We start from the raw sequence: 17,701 nt of genomic DNA, 5'->3' as shown, positions 1-17,701 counted from the left end.
AAAAAAAAAAAAAAAAAAAGAAGTCTCTGTGGCATCCCAAAGACAGCAGAGGAGATGCAAAAGAAGACAGCACAGGAAATTTTAGCCTCATACCTATTGGTATAGCAAAAATATGCATACTGTCTAACTTCTAGCCACATAAGCATAAAAGATTTCACTAAAGGCCTATTTGTTTAGTTATTTTTATACAGATTATCATATCTGGCTTGCAATAAAAGGCTTAAAAAAAAACTAAAAGACAAACACCAGAATCAGACTTTGATATGATGCAGATAATTAACATAACAAGGACTATAAAGGAAAAAGTGTGGAAAACTAAAAAAAAAAAAAAAAAAAAAAAAAAAAAAATCAAAACAGAAGGACAAGCAGAGAGATGGAAACTCAGAGAAGGAAGGAGCCAAAAGAAGATTCTAGGAATCAAAACACTATGACAGAAAGAAAAAATGCTTTGGTCTGCTGACCAATAGTCTGTACACAGTTTAAGAAAGAATCAGTAAGCTTGAAATAATGTCAGTATAAACTCCTAGAACTAAAGTGCAGAGAGAAGGTAGAATGGAAATGGTGGAACGGGATGGTCAAGAACCAAGGAACAGCAGAACGAGTGCTGTGGCATAATGGGAATTTCAGGAGAAGACAGAATGAGAGAGAAGAAATTTTTGAAGTCAAATGAGGATTTCCATGGCAAACCACAGATCTAGGAAGCTCACAGAAACCAACCAGGATAAATTCTAAAAAATCTATATACCTCATTGTTCTATATTCAAACCGCAGAAAATTAAAGGCAAAGAAAACATGTTGAAAGAAACCGGGGGTGAGGGGGAGACATCTTCCATATAGAGAAGCAAGAATAAGCAAGGATAAAAGCAAGGACTTCTCTTCGGAAACTATGTAAATAGGAACAGTCAAGTGAGATATTTAGTGTTGAAAGCAGAAGTCAACAACCTAGTTTTCTGTGTGCAAAACAAAACAACTAAAAACTATTCTTTAAAAATGAGGAAGAAAGACTTACTCAGACAAACAAACCATGAGGAAATTTGTCTCCAGCAGTCTCTTGCCTGCCTTGCAAGAAATGTTACGACCTTTTTCAGAAAGAAGGAAGATGGGATAGGTCAGACGTTTGGATCCACATAGAGAACAGAAGACGGCTGTAGAAGGAATCAATGAGATAACAAAAAACCTTTTGCTTTGCTTTTCTTTAACTGATCCAATGGATAAAAGCTTAGACAAAATAATAATAGAAATAATGTATTTAGTGATTCTAGCTTATGGAAAATGAATCACCGCAATGTTCTAATGGATAAGAATGAGGAATTGGAAAATCTGAATTTTATAATAGATATTTTCACAAGCTATGAAGTCCTGTAGTGCTATTAGAGACCAGACTTGAATTCATTGTAAATGTATACTGTACCCTCATGAACAATTGATTTAAAAAAATATGTCTATGCTAAAAAATGAGAAAGATGGAATCATATAAAATGTTCATTTAAAACTATAGAAAACAGGAAACACATAGAAGACAAAAAAAAAAAAAACCCAAAACAGAGAACAAAAGCAGTAATGAAAAATAACTAATACCCTAGGCATTAATTCCATCAATATTCAATATTCTACCAATAACCACTTTAAATTTCTGTGATCACCAATTAAAAGACAGAGATACAGTCGATTAAAAAAAAAAGAAGACGACACAACTATATGTTGTCACAATAAACACAAGTTCAATGTAAAGGAATAGGGAAAGATTTATCTTCCAAGTTTAATTAAAAGAAATTGGAAATAGTTATATTTATTATAAACAAGGCAGACTTCAGAGCAAGGAAAATTATCAAATGGGAAAGGGAGTATTACATATGATAAAGGGGTCAGTCATTTTTTTTTAAGATTTTATTTATTTATTTGACAGAGAGAGAGAGATCACAAGAAGGCAGAGAGGCAGGCAGAGAGAGAGGGGGGAAGCAGGCTCCCTGTTTCCCAGAGAGCCCGATGCAGGACTCGATCCCAGGACCCTGAGACCATGACCTGAGCCGAAGGCAGAGGTTTAACCCACTGAGCCACCCAGACACCCAGGGCCAGTTTTTAGAGCAGCCAAATATGTGGGGTGAACTGATGGACTGCAAGGAGAATGACAGGAATCTTCTAATGTGGTTGGAGACTTCCACATCTCTCTCCCAGTCACTGGGAGAGCAAGCAGGCAGAAAATCAGAAAAGACATAGCTGAACTGAATAGCACCATCAATCAAATTGGATTTAATTGACATTTATAGACTACTTCTCCCAACACTAGCAGAATATACTTTCTTCTCAAGCTCACATGGAACACTGACCAAGAGAGATTACCTTATGAGCCATAAAATGCATCTTAATAAATTTAAAAGAACAAAAAGTATACAAGTTTGTTCTTAGACCACAATAAAATTAAACTAGATATCAATAACAGAGAGATAGCGGGAAAACTTCAAAATACTTAGAGATTAATTGACACACTTTTTAAATAACACATGGAACAAAGAAGTCTCAAAAGAAATTTAAAAATGTTTTAAACTCAATGATCATGAAAATAATACAGCTTATCTTGATACGTGGAATGCAGTGAAAGCAGTGTTTAGAGGGAAATTTATAGCACTGAAGTAGACATTAAAAAAGAGCATATGCACTTGAAATTTGTAAAGCCCTGAGATTTTGATATTTTATGTGATTCTATCTGATCATATCTGAGGGAATCTCTTTGAAATGTTTTAATTGGGAAGGTCAACATCAATCAGTCAAGGGGGTGTTTGGTGTTGTGTGATGTACCATTACTCCAATATGATTTCTCTGTAAAATCAGTCTAGCACCCAACCAGGACATTAAGACTCCCACAGAGGCTCTGGCACCCAGCACTCTAGTCAACCTCCCATGACTCACAATGCTACAAGCTACTGCTCTATGTGTTCTCGCCACAGCACGGCCATATCAGCCTCTTCACATGGCTACAGTTTCTTCCCTAACAGCAAGAAATCAAAACTTTTCCATGATGGAGATCATGAGCAGGTATTTTCTCCCTGATATTGGCTATAATCAATCAGATAAAGACACTACATATATTTCAATTTAATAAGCATAGAAGACAAATAAAATGTGTTACTGAGATCCCCACCCCCACTCCATTTACCTGACAGTGGGCATAGAGCAGATGGTCGGAACAAGGAGTCTTGTAGTGAGGAATAATGCCTTGGGCCCAGAAGAAGCACATCTTCTTTAAAGCTTGGATAAACCAAAGTTTATATCTAGGGCCAGGGGAGTTGATTGGTAAGAAAATATTGATTAGGGTGATTGCTGGAACTAGAGCTTGCCTCACATTTAATTTCCTTGGCTCACAGGCTGAAGGCATAGGGCAGAAGCAGGCATATTGAGACAGAATAGCACCGATGACTTGTACCATGATTCCCACTGCATAAAGGAGAAACTGAGGCACTAATGGGTTATGTCCATGCTCAGGTTCTAGGAACTGATGGGTTATGTCCTTGCTGAGGTTCTTGAGAGAATAAATCATACTCAGATTTGAATGTAGGCCCACTATATTGTTTTTCTTTCCCTATGCCATTTCTAGAGAGGTTTTCAAGCCGTCGATGAGGACTTTGGTAAATGGTCTCCTTTCAACACCCCCGTGGAGATGACTTGACAAGCAAGAGGTTACTGCGACTTGTTCCTATGCATTCCACTGGACAGATAATTCTCAGGTCCGCGACAGCCCAAAACTACCACAGCACCTGTGAAAGAATCAAAATAAAACAGAACTCTACTAGCTAGAAAGTAAAAACTTACATAAAAGCAAGTTATTTTCTCCAAGTATTTTTGAGCAATTGCCTCACTCCAAATTAACATCGTTGGTGTCTCTGCATTGCAGTGGAGTCCTGTGATCTCTGTGCTTATTTTAGACATTCCTTCTTCAAAACTTCGTTTTCCATTTCCACCAATGAAGATTAATTTGAATTTTACTAGCTATTGCTAGTCATATTTAACACTGGGGACATATTTCAAGAGCGAGGAGCTAAGAAACCATTTTTGCTTGCTTATCTAAAGCAGCTGGTTTCCTGTTATTTCAGGGCTGGGGGATGATTCTTCAGAGCCAGGAAATCACTAAACTCCATAGCATAAACTGTTATACTCAACTGAATGCTCTACTTCCTATTTCTGAATTGTTTTCTGTAGAAAATAATAATATTAGTATAGTATAAACCCATCATTTTATGATAAATATATAACAATGTCATTAGAGGTATAGAAGTTATTAACACATTATAAATATGTATTGCATTTGATATTCTTATAGATTTACAATTGCCAATATTTATTTACTTTTTTTCTTTACTTTTTAAATATAGCTCTAAAAATACTTTTGTCAAGAATAGTAGAGACATTGATAGGTTTTCCAGTATCTTTCTGTGATAAAAGTGTTGTCACGGATATAGATATTACAACCTTCAAAGCCAGATAATCCTTTTTATTTTTGTGAGACACAAGTTGAACTTGAGATTTTCTGTATGGATCTCCTACTTATGTTTAGTTTGAGAGTTATATTTATAAAAGAAAAAGTGTAAAAGGGACTTGAGATTTTCATGAAATGCCACATGTTCTATTTCTTTATGTCCAAATATTTGAAACAGAAGTTTAGAGCATTAAAAAAAAATAAATCTATTCAAGTTGAGCTGAAAGTTTATGGATGGATCTGTTAAAATATATTTGTAAAAGTTTTCATTCCAGTACAGGTAACACATGGTGTTGTGTTAGTTTCGAGTGTACAACATAGTGATTTAGCAATTCCATACATTACTCGGTGCTCCTTGTAAGTGCACTCTTTTTTTTTTTTTTTAAGATTTTATTTATTTATTTGTCAGAGAGAGAGCGAGCACAGGCAGAGTGGCAGGCAGAGGCAGAGGGAGAAACAGGCTCCCCGCCGAGCAAGGACCCCGATGCGGGACTCCATCCCAGGACGCTGGGATCATGACCTGAGCCGAAGGCAGCTGCTTAACCCACTGAGCCACCCAGGCGTCCCCATAAGTGTACTCTTAATCCCCTTCACCTAGTTCACCCATCGCCCATCTACCTCTCCTCTGGAAGCCACTAGCTTGTTCTCCGTATCTGTTTGTCATTGGTTTTCTTAGATTGTTTCTTAAAATGTACATATCAGTGAAATCATGCAGAATCATACAGTATTTGCTTTTCTCTGTCTGATTTATTTCACTTAGCCTTGTACCCTCTAGACCCATCCATGTTGTCACAAATGGCAAAATTTCATTTTTTTTTTATGGCTGAGTTATATTCCATTGTGTATATATACACTTACCAAGTCATCTTTATCAATTCCTCTATTTTTGTAAGATTTTATTTATTTATTTATTTGACAGAGAGAGAGAGAGAGCACAAGCAGGTAGAGTGGCAGGCAGAGGCTGAGGGAGCTGCAGGCTCTCTATGGGGTGGGGACCTCCATGTGGGGCTCATTCCCAACACCCTGGGCTCATGACCTGAGCCAAAGGCAGATGCTTAACCAACTGAGCCACCTAGGAACCCCTATTTTTTTCCTCTACTGATGGCTACCTGGGCTGCCTCCGTATTTGTCTATTGTAAATAAAACGGCAATAAACATAGGGGTGCATATATATTTTCAAATTAGTTTTTATTATCTTTGGCTAAAGGCCCAATAGTGGAATCACCAGATCATATGGTAATTCTATTTTTAGTTTTTTTGAGAAATGTTCATGCCGTTTTACACAGTGGCCATACCAGTTTGCATTCCCACCAACTTTGCATCGTCTCCAACGTCTGATGATTCCTGCGTTTTTTATTTTCTTCATTCTGGCAGGTGTGAAGTGACATCTCATTGTGGTTATGATTTCCATTTTTTTGATGCTGAGTGATGTTGAGCATCTTTTCCCGTTTTGAAATCAGATTATTTCGGAGGGTTTTTGGTATTGACTTGTATCAATTCTTTATATACTTTGGATATTAGCCCCTTATTGATCTGTCATTTGCAAAAATCTTCTTTTATTTGGTAGGTTGCCTTTGTGTTTTATTTTTTCTTTCTCCTTGCACAAGCTTTTTATTCTGATATAGTCTTAATAGTTTGTTTTTATTTTTGTTTCCCTTGCCTCAGGAGACATATCTAGAAAAATGTGGCTACGGCCAACATTAGAGAAATTACTCCCTGGGCTCTTTTTTAGGATTTTTATGGCTTCAGGTCTTCACACTGAGGTATTTATTTTATTGTGAGTTTTTTGTTTGTTTGTTTGTTTGTTTAGTGTGTGTGTGTGTGTGTGTGTGTGTGTGTGTTGTAAGAAAGTGGTCCAGGTTTATTCTTTTGCATGTAATTGTCCATTTTTCCCAATACCATTTTTTTCCCAATGCCATTTTTTGAAGACACTGTCTTTTTCCCATTGTACATCCTTGCATTCTTTGTCATAAATTTATTTGGCAATTACAGCATGGATTTATTTTCAGGTTCTCCCTTTTTTCCTGTTGATTTATGTGTCTCTTTTTGTGTCAGTACCATACTGTTTTGATTACTACAATTTTGTAGGGTATCTTGATATCTGGAATTGTGATGCCCTCAGTTTTGTTCTTCTTCCTCAAAATTGCTTTGGCTACTCAGAATCTTTTATGGTTCCATAAAAAATTCAAGATTATTTGTAACAGCTTTGATAGGGATCTTTCATTTTAGAATGGTTTTCAATTTATATAAAACTGTAAATATAGTAGAGTTCTCATCTACCTCACAACCAGCTTCTACCATTATTCATATTTTAAATTAATGAGGTACATTTGCTATGATTAATGAACCAATATAGATATATAAAAATAAAATAAAAGATAAAATTTATTTAGATTTCCTTAGTTTCTATGTAGTACCCATATCCCATCCAAGGCACCACATTGCATTTAATCATTATGTCGCCTTAAGATCCTCTAGAATGTGACAGTTTCTCAGCATTTCCTGTATTTGATGACCTTGATGGTTTGGGGATGTACGGTTCTGGTTTTTTGTAAAATATCTCTCTACTGAGATGGTGCTGTGTGTTTTGGGGAGGAAAACAACAGAGGTAAAAGGCTATTTCCATCACATAGCAAAGGTACATACATCAGTGCAACTTATCACTATTGTAATTAACCTAGATCACCTGGCTAAGGTAGTGTTTCTCAGGTTTTTCCACTCTAATCTTTGAAAGGAGTCTTGGTGTACAGTTCACAGATACAGAGTGGGGAGCTATGCTCCTTTCCCATGGTGATGGAATGTTAATGTAAATTATTTGGAGTTTTTATGCCTAAGAGATATGTCTACTGTACCTTATTTATTTAGGTATATTTAGGTATTCAATCATTTATGCTGGTATAGTTCCATAAATATTCATTTTATACCTGGATTATAATCCAATACCTACCTTCTTTCTTTCCTACTCTCCTTTCTTTCTTCCTTTTGTCCTTCCTTCTCTCTCTGTCTCTTTCTTTCTTTCTTTCTTATTTTGTTCAAATTCTAGATTTAGACATTTGAAGTTTTTTCATTTGGTTCTTTTCTCTCTCTCTCTTTCTCACACACACACACACACACACAGGTATGGGGGTGTTATTTTTGGTTTTAGTTGCTATTTGTTTTCAGCACTGTCTTACCTTCTGGCAGTACAGGATCCCCTAGGCTCACCTTGTATGTTTCCTACCCCAGTACTAGAATCAGCCATTTCTCCAGGAGTTCTGGTACTTTTACCAGAGAATTTTATTAGAGAAACCAAGATCCAAGCACTAGGTATTCTAATTGCTCTAATGGTGCCTATGGCCACCCCAGCTTACAAAACAAGGGGACATATGTTGCGTATTAACCATGTATATCTACGTAAAACCAGTGGGCCTTATCATTTTGGGTTTGGAACATTGTTAAATGTTAGTTAATAGGTGCACGTTTATTCAGATTGTATTTTTCTATTTGTGTGACTTTTGGTAGTTTGTTTCTTTTGAGGATATTTTTCCATTTCACTTGATTTACCAATTCTGTGGGATAGAGTTGTCTATAATACTAATTTACTATACTTCTGATCTCTATGGGATCCATAATGATTACCTCTCTTTCATTTCAATATTGGCAGTTTGAGTCTTCTCTCTTTTCTTGGTTAGCCTAAGTAGATGTCTATCAGTTTTATTGATCTTTTCAAAACACCAGCTTTTGGTTACATTGATTTTCTCTGTGGCTTCCTATTTTCAATTTCATTGATTTCTGCTCTAAATTTTGTTCATCCTTTTTGCTTTAGGCATAAATTGCTCTATATCCTCTACTTTCCTGAGGTGGAAGCTTAGGTTGTTGATTTTAGATTTCTGCTTTTATAACAAATGCATCTATTGCCATATATTTGCTTTAAGAATTAATTTCACTGCATTCTACAAATTTTTGTAAGTGGTATTTTCATTTAGTTCAAAATATTTTCACTGTTCTTCAGACTTCTTCTGACAAAAATAATATATGACATGTGACCCACATGTTATATAAAAGGCAGCTTATTCCTAAGTATTTGGAGATTTTCTAGCTATTCTTTTCTTATTGATTTCTAGTTTAATTCTACCATGGTCTAAGAACATACTTTATATTATTTTTGTTCTTTTAAATTTTTTATAGTATGTTTTATAGTATGAACTGTGGTCTATCTTGTTGCATGTGCCATGTGAGCTTGAGAAGAATGTGTCTTCCGGTGTCATTGGACAGAGTGCTCTACAAATGTCAATTAAATTCAGTTTATTGATGGTGCTATTCAAGTCAACTATATTTTTACTGATTTTCCCATTTGCTTTAACTATCAACTATGGAAAGAGGGGTGTTGTTGAGTGTCCAACTACAATAATTGATTTCCTCCACTGTCTCCATTCAATTCTATCACTTTCTGCTTCACATGTTTTGACCCTTTCTTCTTAGCTTCATTCACGTTTTAAATTGTTTTTTCTTCTTGAAGCCTTGGTCTCTTTGTCATTATTTAATAACCTACTTCATGTCTGATAATTTGTTTTCATTCTGAATCAACTTTGTCTAAAAATGTCTAAATGCCTCCCCTTTTTTCTGAAACTAACATAACACTGTGTACTAACTATACTGGAATTAACATTTAAAATAAGCCAACAACAACAATTAAAAACCTTAAAAAATAAAGACAGGACAGCAATTTACTTTTGGGAGCCGTCATTATCAGACAACATTTCATATAGTATATTTATGTATATATATGTATAGATATATTTTTTCCTTTGTTTTATCTTAAATGTTTTGTTCCTGTTATCTTCCATTTTTACCCAGATAAGTTTTTGTCACAATGTATTTATTTTCTAAATACCCTTAAATACATTTTGTAACACAGAAGAGAAAATTACAAACATACAAAAATGTATATATGTTGAATATGTGTGTGTATACATGTCAGTGTGAATATATGTATCATTTAACATAACAAATTTACATTCATCCTCCCAACCCAAAATAAAACAATAAATAATTTATAAAACTTGAGGATATAATCTCTGGTCTCTTATCTCAATTTATTCTGTGCCTATTTTCATCCATGTTTATTTATTGACTTGCTTCAACTTTTTAAAAAAGTTTTTGATGAACAAATAAATCTAAAAAAGGTAGAGATTAGATCTGTGGGACAAGTGTAATGGTCTTATATTTTGCAATTATTTGTTGGCTGTATTTGTAAGTTCTACTTTAATATCAATCTTAATTGACTTATTCCTTAAATGTTAAAAATATCCTTTATTCAGACTTGTTTCATTAAATGGTGATTTTACCTTTAATTTCCTGATTAATTATTTATCCTTTCTTTAATTTTGTATCTTATAAACTTACAATGGAATTTTTCAAAAGTTTCCATTACAAGTTAGATCAAATCTTTCCTGTTTTGCAAAATGTATTTAAGGGTACTAGAAAATATATACATTGTTACAAAAACTTATCTTGAGATGTATTTAAACCAAAACCATGTTTTCTAAGATTTTGTCTTCAATCATGTTGTGTTTTATTTATAATGCTGCTTCCTTTATTTTAAAAATGTAGATGTCTCTGTGCTTCTCTTTGTTTATATATTCCTGCTCATTTTAATAATTTAAGCTGTTTTTAGTAAATTTAATGGCTATGTTAATAAATTTATTGAATTGGGTTTTTCATATTTTTCTTAAATTAAAATGAAGCTGCAGACTCCCACTGTGTTTAAGCAGAGAATAAACAAACTCATCATCCCTCTACCCCTCCTCACATCACTCCACTGACTAAATCAAATTATATTATTATTCTCCATTAAACCATTGAAACATATTTATATTTCTACTTATTATAGTTTATGTTACTTAAATTCTCTTCTCCACATATATTTCTCAAGGTTGTTTCATTTTGGTTCTTTATTTCAATGTCTCCACAGCTTGCCAAGTCTTGTTCATGATGGTTTCTGCAATAAGTTTCTCTTTCCTACTAAATTAATAAACATTTAAGCCTTACAGTTCCTTGAAGGGGAAAGTGTCAGTTGAGAGTTTATCTTTGTCAATTGCCAATTGCAGTGTTCATTGAGATTTCTCTCTCCTAAGGAGTCAGCATCTAAGAGAGGCAGAAGAGTGTCTGATTGCTTGATTTGTGATTCTTTTTTTTGGAATCAGCACCAACCACTCATTCATCATTCATTTGGAGACTTTTGTGAGATGTTGACAAATTGAGAAGAAGGGCCTGCATGACAGAACATTATGAAGCGAGAGCAATCCTCACAGGGCTGACCACATCAATTCTGATGATGAAAGTAGACAAGATTTTCAGAGGTGGTTGCTGCCTCTGCCTGCTAGAACAATGTTATAAGATCATTATAAAACCTAGAGCTTATTGAAAACATGTGTCAGGCACAAATTATTTATATAAATTATCAGAAATCCTCAGAATTACCATCAAGTCTAGCCTGATAGATGAAGAAACCACAGATTAAGTATATTTTTCAACATAAACTGATCAATAGACTTTGTTAATGGCAAAACCTAGATTCAAATTAGATTCGTGACTTTCTGAGTTCAGAGTTCATAATATTTTCACCATGTCATAATATATACTTGTGTCAATTACCATGCAAGAATGGCCAGCCACCTCATCAGAATGAGGGAAGAAACCAGTGTTTACCTGTTCATACAAAAGGAGTCTGAACACTCGAATGTTGTCTCTGAAAAATAAATGATGTGTCTAAAAGCAGGTTGTGTAGAGTCCCATAATTCCCGTAAAGCTAAATGAAGAATATAAATCCCTTTTGATGCAAAGAAGTTGTCTCTAACTAAATACAAAATCATATAACGAGCTAGAAAAATGAGTTACAGGGAAACTTCTCATTAAGAACTTACAGCTATGCCAAAATCTCAAGATTTGACACTCATGCCAAATCTCAAGAAATTCATGAAGGTTACTTTACATTTTGAAAAAAAATTGATACAAATCTAAAGCATATTCAGAGTTCTAACTGTGAATGTTAATATCACAATTAAATACATTTTCTCTGATAATTAAAAATGTATGAGAAATTCTTGGACTGTAAAACTATAGTGTTTCTGAAATTTAATTTTGTCTGCTCTATTTCTTGGTTCCTGTAGGTATCAGAGTCGTGCAGAAATGATGAGGTCTCTTAAAATGGAAAATGTTGGGAAGATTTTCCTTTTAACTCTAGTAAGGAAGAAATGATGGCTGGATTTTGAAGAAAATTTCAATTGATATCCATAATTTTAAAGAAAGTATTACTCTAGGAAGAAAATTAAAGAATAAGAAGAAGAATTTCAAGAGGACAGAGAAAAAGGAATAACATTGGAAATTGATTATCTGTGTGCTTGAATTTATTAAATCTAATTTAATAGATAACATACACTTAACTAGAATCTCTCTAAAAAGTTCCTAATTATATAAATACATAAAAAATCTGACCCCAAAATTTTATACACCTACTATGGTGATAAATAAAACTTTTTAGCTTTTTGTAGGAATGCTAATGTGTAATCTGGTAAAGAATGGGCTGGGATTTATCAATGTATTCATTAGCTGTTGCTGAATTACCAAAACATACTGATTAAAAAGTAGTGGCTTCAGGGGAGCCTGGGTGGCTCAGTGGATTAAGCCACTGCCTTCGGCTCAGGTCATGATCTCAGGGTCCTGGGATCGAGTCCCGCATCGGGCTCTCTGCTCAGCAGGGAGCCTGCTTCCTCCTCTCTCTCTCTGCCTGCCTCTCTGTCTACTGTGATCTCTGTCAAATAAATAAATAAAATCTTTAAAAAAAAAAAAAAAGTGTGGCTTCAAATGGCTTCTATTTTATCTGTTCACAATTCTGTGATTCAAATATTTTGGGCCTGGATAATCTGAACACTTCTTCGCTCAACAGTCAAGAGGCTCTCTCATTTTATCAGCCTCTAATAAATGGCCTTGGTTTTGGTGGTGTAGAATGGCACCACTCATATGTTTGCACTTGGGGGAGCTAGCTGTCACTTTCCCCATGGCCTCTATTTTTAGAAAACCAAAACAGATTTCTTTACATTATTCTACCATGCTCCAGATGGGAAGAAAATATTTAAGTCCTCTTGAGGCCAAGTTTCAGCAATCCCATAGCATCATTTGTATCGATGCTACTGGTCCAAATAAGCCATGCCACCAGGTACAAAGGTAAATCATATTGAAAAAAGGTATATGCACAGAGATGGGAGGAATCGCTATGGCCATCTTTGCAAACAATTGCACCATAATCAGTATGTGCTTGAGAATTATATATATATATATATATCTGTATTTATTTATTTATTTATTTTAACCTCTAGCCAGCTGTTCTGGACTTCCAAAATAGATATTGGGAAATACAAGGAAAAACTTTTCAATAGATCTTATTTTTCAAGGCAGTTTTAGGGTCACAGCAAAATTGAATGAAATTTACAGAAAGCTCCAAAGTATTGCTGATCCCACATACTCACGACCTCCTTCACTATCAATATTCCCCACCAGAGTGGTATATATGTTTCAATTAAAGAACCTACATTAGAATGTCATCACACAATGTCCATATTTTATATGAGAGTTCATCCTTGGCATCTACATTTTATAGGTTTTGACAAATATATAATGACATGTATCTGCCATCCTAGTAAAATACAGAAAAATTATATTCTAAAAAATCTTGGTCTTCTATGCATTTGTTTTAAAAAGTTTTAAAAAATATCAAAAATGTAAATGGCATTACATAACATAAATATGACCACAAAGGACATAAGAAAATTATCTATCTTGTATATCATCTTATGGGTTTCTCATAACTAAGGAATCAGAAGAACTAACAATAAAAATTACTAATTTAAGCAAAGTACAACACAAATTTACTCACAGCTGTTAAGAAAAATAAAGTTTTTTAAATTACTTTAAAAATGCTAAACCACGACCTTTCAGAAATAGAGTTATAGATGGTTAATACCAGAGGAAATTCTCTTATGTTTATTAATCATGTAGATTCTCTCTGGAATGTCTCCTGTAACTCAGTAATCTATCAAAAGCAATCATAACTTGGGTATTGCATACATATTCTATCTCTGCAGATGAGTAAGTTGACTTGGGACATATTCCCATGACCCAGGTCCATTAGCTGCATGGGCCTCCCATGGCCTCCATATTTTTATGGAACAGGAACTGAGAGTAATTATGCTGCCTTGGTCAGTTCATCTAGGTACTGGGACAAACCACCCCTTTCATTGGGGCATGCGTTGTTTTGTAAGGAAAAAGACTCCTCATTCAGCATTTTAACCATAATTAATCATGATGCTCACCTTGATGTATGCCAAGTTTATATTCCCTTTGAGACAGTGCAAAACACACAACCCGTGAATTATTTATCCTTCCATATGGAGGCTTATTCTAATACTTTGTCTGTAATTCCTAAACATTAACACTTAATGCAAAAATGTAGATCACTGGTTAAGCTCTGTTTCAAATGCAAAGAGAAAACCAAAAAGCAAACAAATGAAACTTATTCTACCAACAAAAGCCAAACCAAAAAAAATCTCTCAGTGAAAATTTATCTGACAGTCTTAATGAAAACATGGCACAAATTTTGATAGTGTTTTCTGCTGCAGTCTAGTCTCTGAAATTGCTTTTATTTGTATGAAACATGCATTTTATCCTTGTTTCTTTGTATTTTAATATGTTTCTTCAGCCTGTCAAGTCCAACTCTGTAATGACAGAAAGCGGTGTTACTCCTGTAATTTCCAATTTCCCTTAGGTGTTTTGTTGAGGCTGAGATTTATTAGAGGACAATAAGATAACTTAGATTTCAAAAAACCTTGTGGAAATAACCTCCCTGTCCTTAGTTGTAGAAGTTTACTAAAACCTTTGAAGAGCCAACATTATGTTTGGTTGTTAATCAAACAGAATGGGAAATAGTACAAACCAGAATTTGCATTTTTTTTTCAGTCCAAAGTCATGGCATCTATATGTGTTTAATATGGATAAATGACCCAGTCTATGCCTGTCTTCTCTCCATTCTCCACAGTAGAGTTACTGATCTTCCATTTCTACAAACACCCTCTGTCTCCTCCCTCACAAAGCCTTGCTAAACTAGTGCCAATTTCTGGAACGTTCTCTTCCTTTTTTGTTGCTTAGTTAACTATCTAATAGGATCTATTTCAAGATCAACAAATTATTAATATTCATTCCTTGAGTTAGATGCACTATAGATAAAGAGAGAAATTAAAGTGAATGCACAAAACACTGATTAATGGCAATACTCTATGAGCCTCTAGATCCACCCAAACATATATATGTGACAAGGGAGGAAGAGGGTATTTTCTTAATTTCTGAAGTGTGGATTTGTCCCTTGCTTTCTGAGATATCAATAATAATAAAATCTAAGGCAATTTTTCTTTAAAAAATTATAATGAGTGTTGTGAATTATCTAAGACTGATGATGCACAGACCTGTACTCCTGGAGCAAGTAATACCATAAAAAAGTAGATTTAAAAAAAAAATTTAGAAAATTTAAATTTATTAATATTTTTAAAAATTAAAAAAGATTAAAATCTTTATTATTCTTTAATATATTTATATTCCTCATAAATATGTGTAATCTCTCCTATGGGAACCCTTCTCCAAGTTGTTAACCTATTTTATATTTCAAGCTTCCCCCTAGGCGAAACTTGTTTCCTGTTTTACTTTTATAGTATATATTAATCACCATCAAGCATACTGTTTAATTTTCTTGTTAATTTTTATCTTCCTACACTCTAGAATATTACTGTCATTTTCTGTTTTGTCTATGATGTAACCGAGAGCCTACATCTGTCTGTGATATAATGATTATTAAGAGTATCTTTATTTTGATTGATGAATACCTTATTGAAAACAATGGAATAATTTATTGAGGGAGAAAAGCAAGTGAGATGTGAAGTCCAGTGGATTGCGGACTAAGGAAGGTTGCAATAAGTCATTCTTATGAGTTGTTAACAAAGACATTAAAGAGGCAGAAGGAAAAACCTGATTGTGTTCCAGTCTAGAATGTAGATTTGGGCACGATCCATGTAATTCATGATTCATGCTGATAAAGAACCAAAGGACAAGTAGTTGAGACAGCAGTGGTCTAAGAAAGTTGATGAGTCAGAGAAGAGTCAATGAAGCTGGATGATGTCAGAGTCTTGGCAAAGGGGCACCATGTTTGGTAGAAGCTACCTGCTTGAATGTAAAACACAGAAGACAAGAGGGCAATGACCTGTTTCCTTGGAGACAGAAAGCCTCTACTATTCAGTGCAGCGCTGTTCATGTTCAATTTTTTAATGAGACATTGTTCTCAATTTTCTATCACAGCATCCCACGTGCAAGCCAGAATCCAAAAGGCTCCCACCCCTTTCTAGTCTATCATAAAACTTTGTTGATTTTACTTCCAAAATACATGATTAGTTTAAATAAGCCTCTACATTTAAATACCATAATGTAAGTGCTAATATGACCTACCTACACGTATGTTGCCTGGCATCTACTTGAGTAAATATATCAGAATGTCATGAAGAATATTTGCTTTAATATTTTAATAGATTTTTATTGTTCTAAGAATTTAAACAAAATAAGACTAAACCAATAAAACTGTTTATAGGATCCAACTGATCTCAGCTTTTATCTCTAACAATCTACATCCTTGTACTCCAAATGATACCTATATCCACTTCCTTTTCTTTCTTCTTTCTCACCACAAGACACGTACGTGTCTTTTTTACTCTTCCTGGAATATTCTCTTCCTTTTTCCTTTCCCAGTTAATTAACTGTTACTTTTCCTTCTTATGTCACTTATATTGTTGTTCCATGGTCTCTTCTAATTTCTTTTACTATATACATGTCACACTCATAAATCGTAACAGAGTCATAATTATTCATACTTTTTGCTAGGCCATTTAATTAATAGTAGTTTTACTATCTAGATTATAAATTAAGTCCTTTTTGTGCCCTATTATTTTCCCTATACCTAAAATTAAATAAAATATTAATAAATGTTTGGATGAAATCATCCGTCCATTCTAGTATCTCTATAGGTCTATTCTCCAGGTAAACTGCCCCCCCCCCCCACTATATAATCAGAGCTGGGTGTTCTCTTAAGATCTATAAATGTCCCTCACATCATGAGGCTCTCATCCAATTTCCTTAACTTTGGGGAAAGGAATTAGGGTTAAGAAAAGAGATACTCTATTTATTGGAGCAATTGTCCAGTCTGTAATATGCTTTAAACTCATTCTATTTCATGGTATCTATCTTAGTCTGTCTGGGATGCTACAGCAAAGCGCCGCAGCCTGGGAGGCTTATAAACAATAGAAACTTCTTTCTCAGGAGCACCTGGGTGGCTCAGTGGGTTAAGCCTCTGCCTTCAGCTCAGGTCAGGATCTCAGGGTCCTGAGATCAAGCCCCGCATCAGGCTCTCTGCTCAGCGGGAGGTCTCCTTCCCTCTCCCCCCCCAATGCCTCTCTGCCTACTTGTGATCTCTGTCAAATAAATAAATAAAATCTTAAAAAAAAAAAAAGAAACTATTTCTCATTGTTCTGGAGACTGCAAGGACAATATCAGGGTGCAGTAGGTTGGGTTTCGGTAAGAACACTCTTCCTGGTTGCAGAATGCTCACTTCTTTTTGTGTCCTCATTTAGAGAAAGGAGCAAGCAAACTGTCCAACGACTCTCTTATAAAAGCACTAATCCCATTAATGAAGGTGCTTCCCTCATAACCTAATCAACACCCAAAGCCCCCACCTGCTAACACAATCACATTGAACATTAAAGTTTCAAAATATATTTGAAATATATTTGAATATATTCCCCCAAAATATATTTTGGGGGAATATAAACATCCAGATCATAGCATATCTCTACTTCCGACCAACCCCACCACCAAATTCATGTCCTCAAATACAAAATGCATTCATTCCTTCTCAATAGCTCTGAAGGTCCTAACTGGTTCCAAGATCAACTCAAAAGCCTGAGTCCAAAGTCACATATAAATATAATCTAAATCAGATGTTAGTGAGACTGAGGGTACCATTCATCCTGAGGCAAATTGCTCTCCAGCTGTGAAGCTGTGAAATCAAGCAAGCCATTCTCCTTATCAAAGGTTCACTTGGCCACATCCTTAGTGCTCTCTTTCAAAATGCTTTCTCATGTTTTTGCAGTATGGACAGGC

The sequence above is a fragment of the Mustela nigripes genome, chromosome 4 (assembly GCF_022355385.1).
Source record: "Mustela nigripes isolate SB6536 chromosome 4, MUSNIG.SB6536, whole genome shotgun sequence".
NCBI classification, from domain to species: domain Eukaryota; kingdom Metazoa; phylum Chordata; class Mammalia; order Carnivora; family Mustelidae; genus Mustela; species Mustela nigripes.
This window is presented reverse-complemented; position numbering follows the sequence as displayed.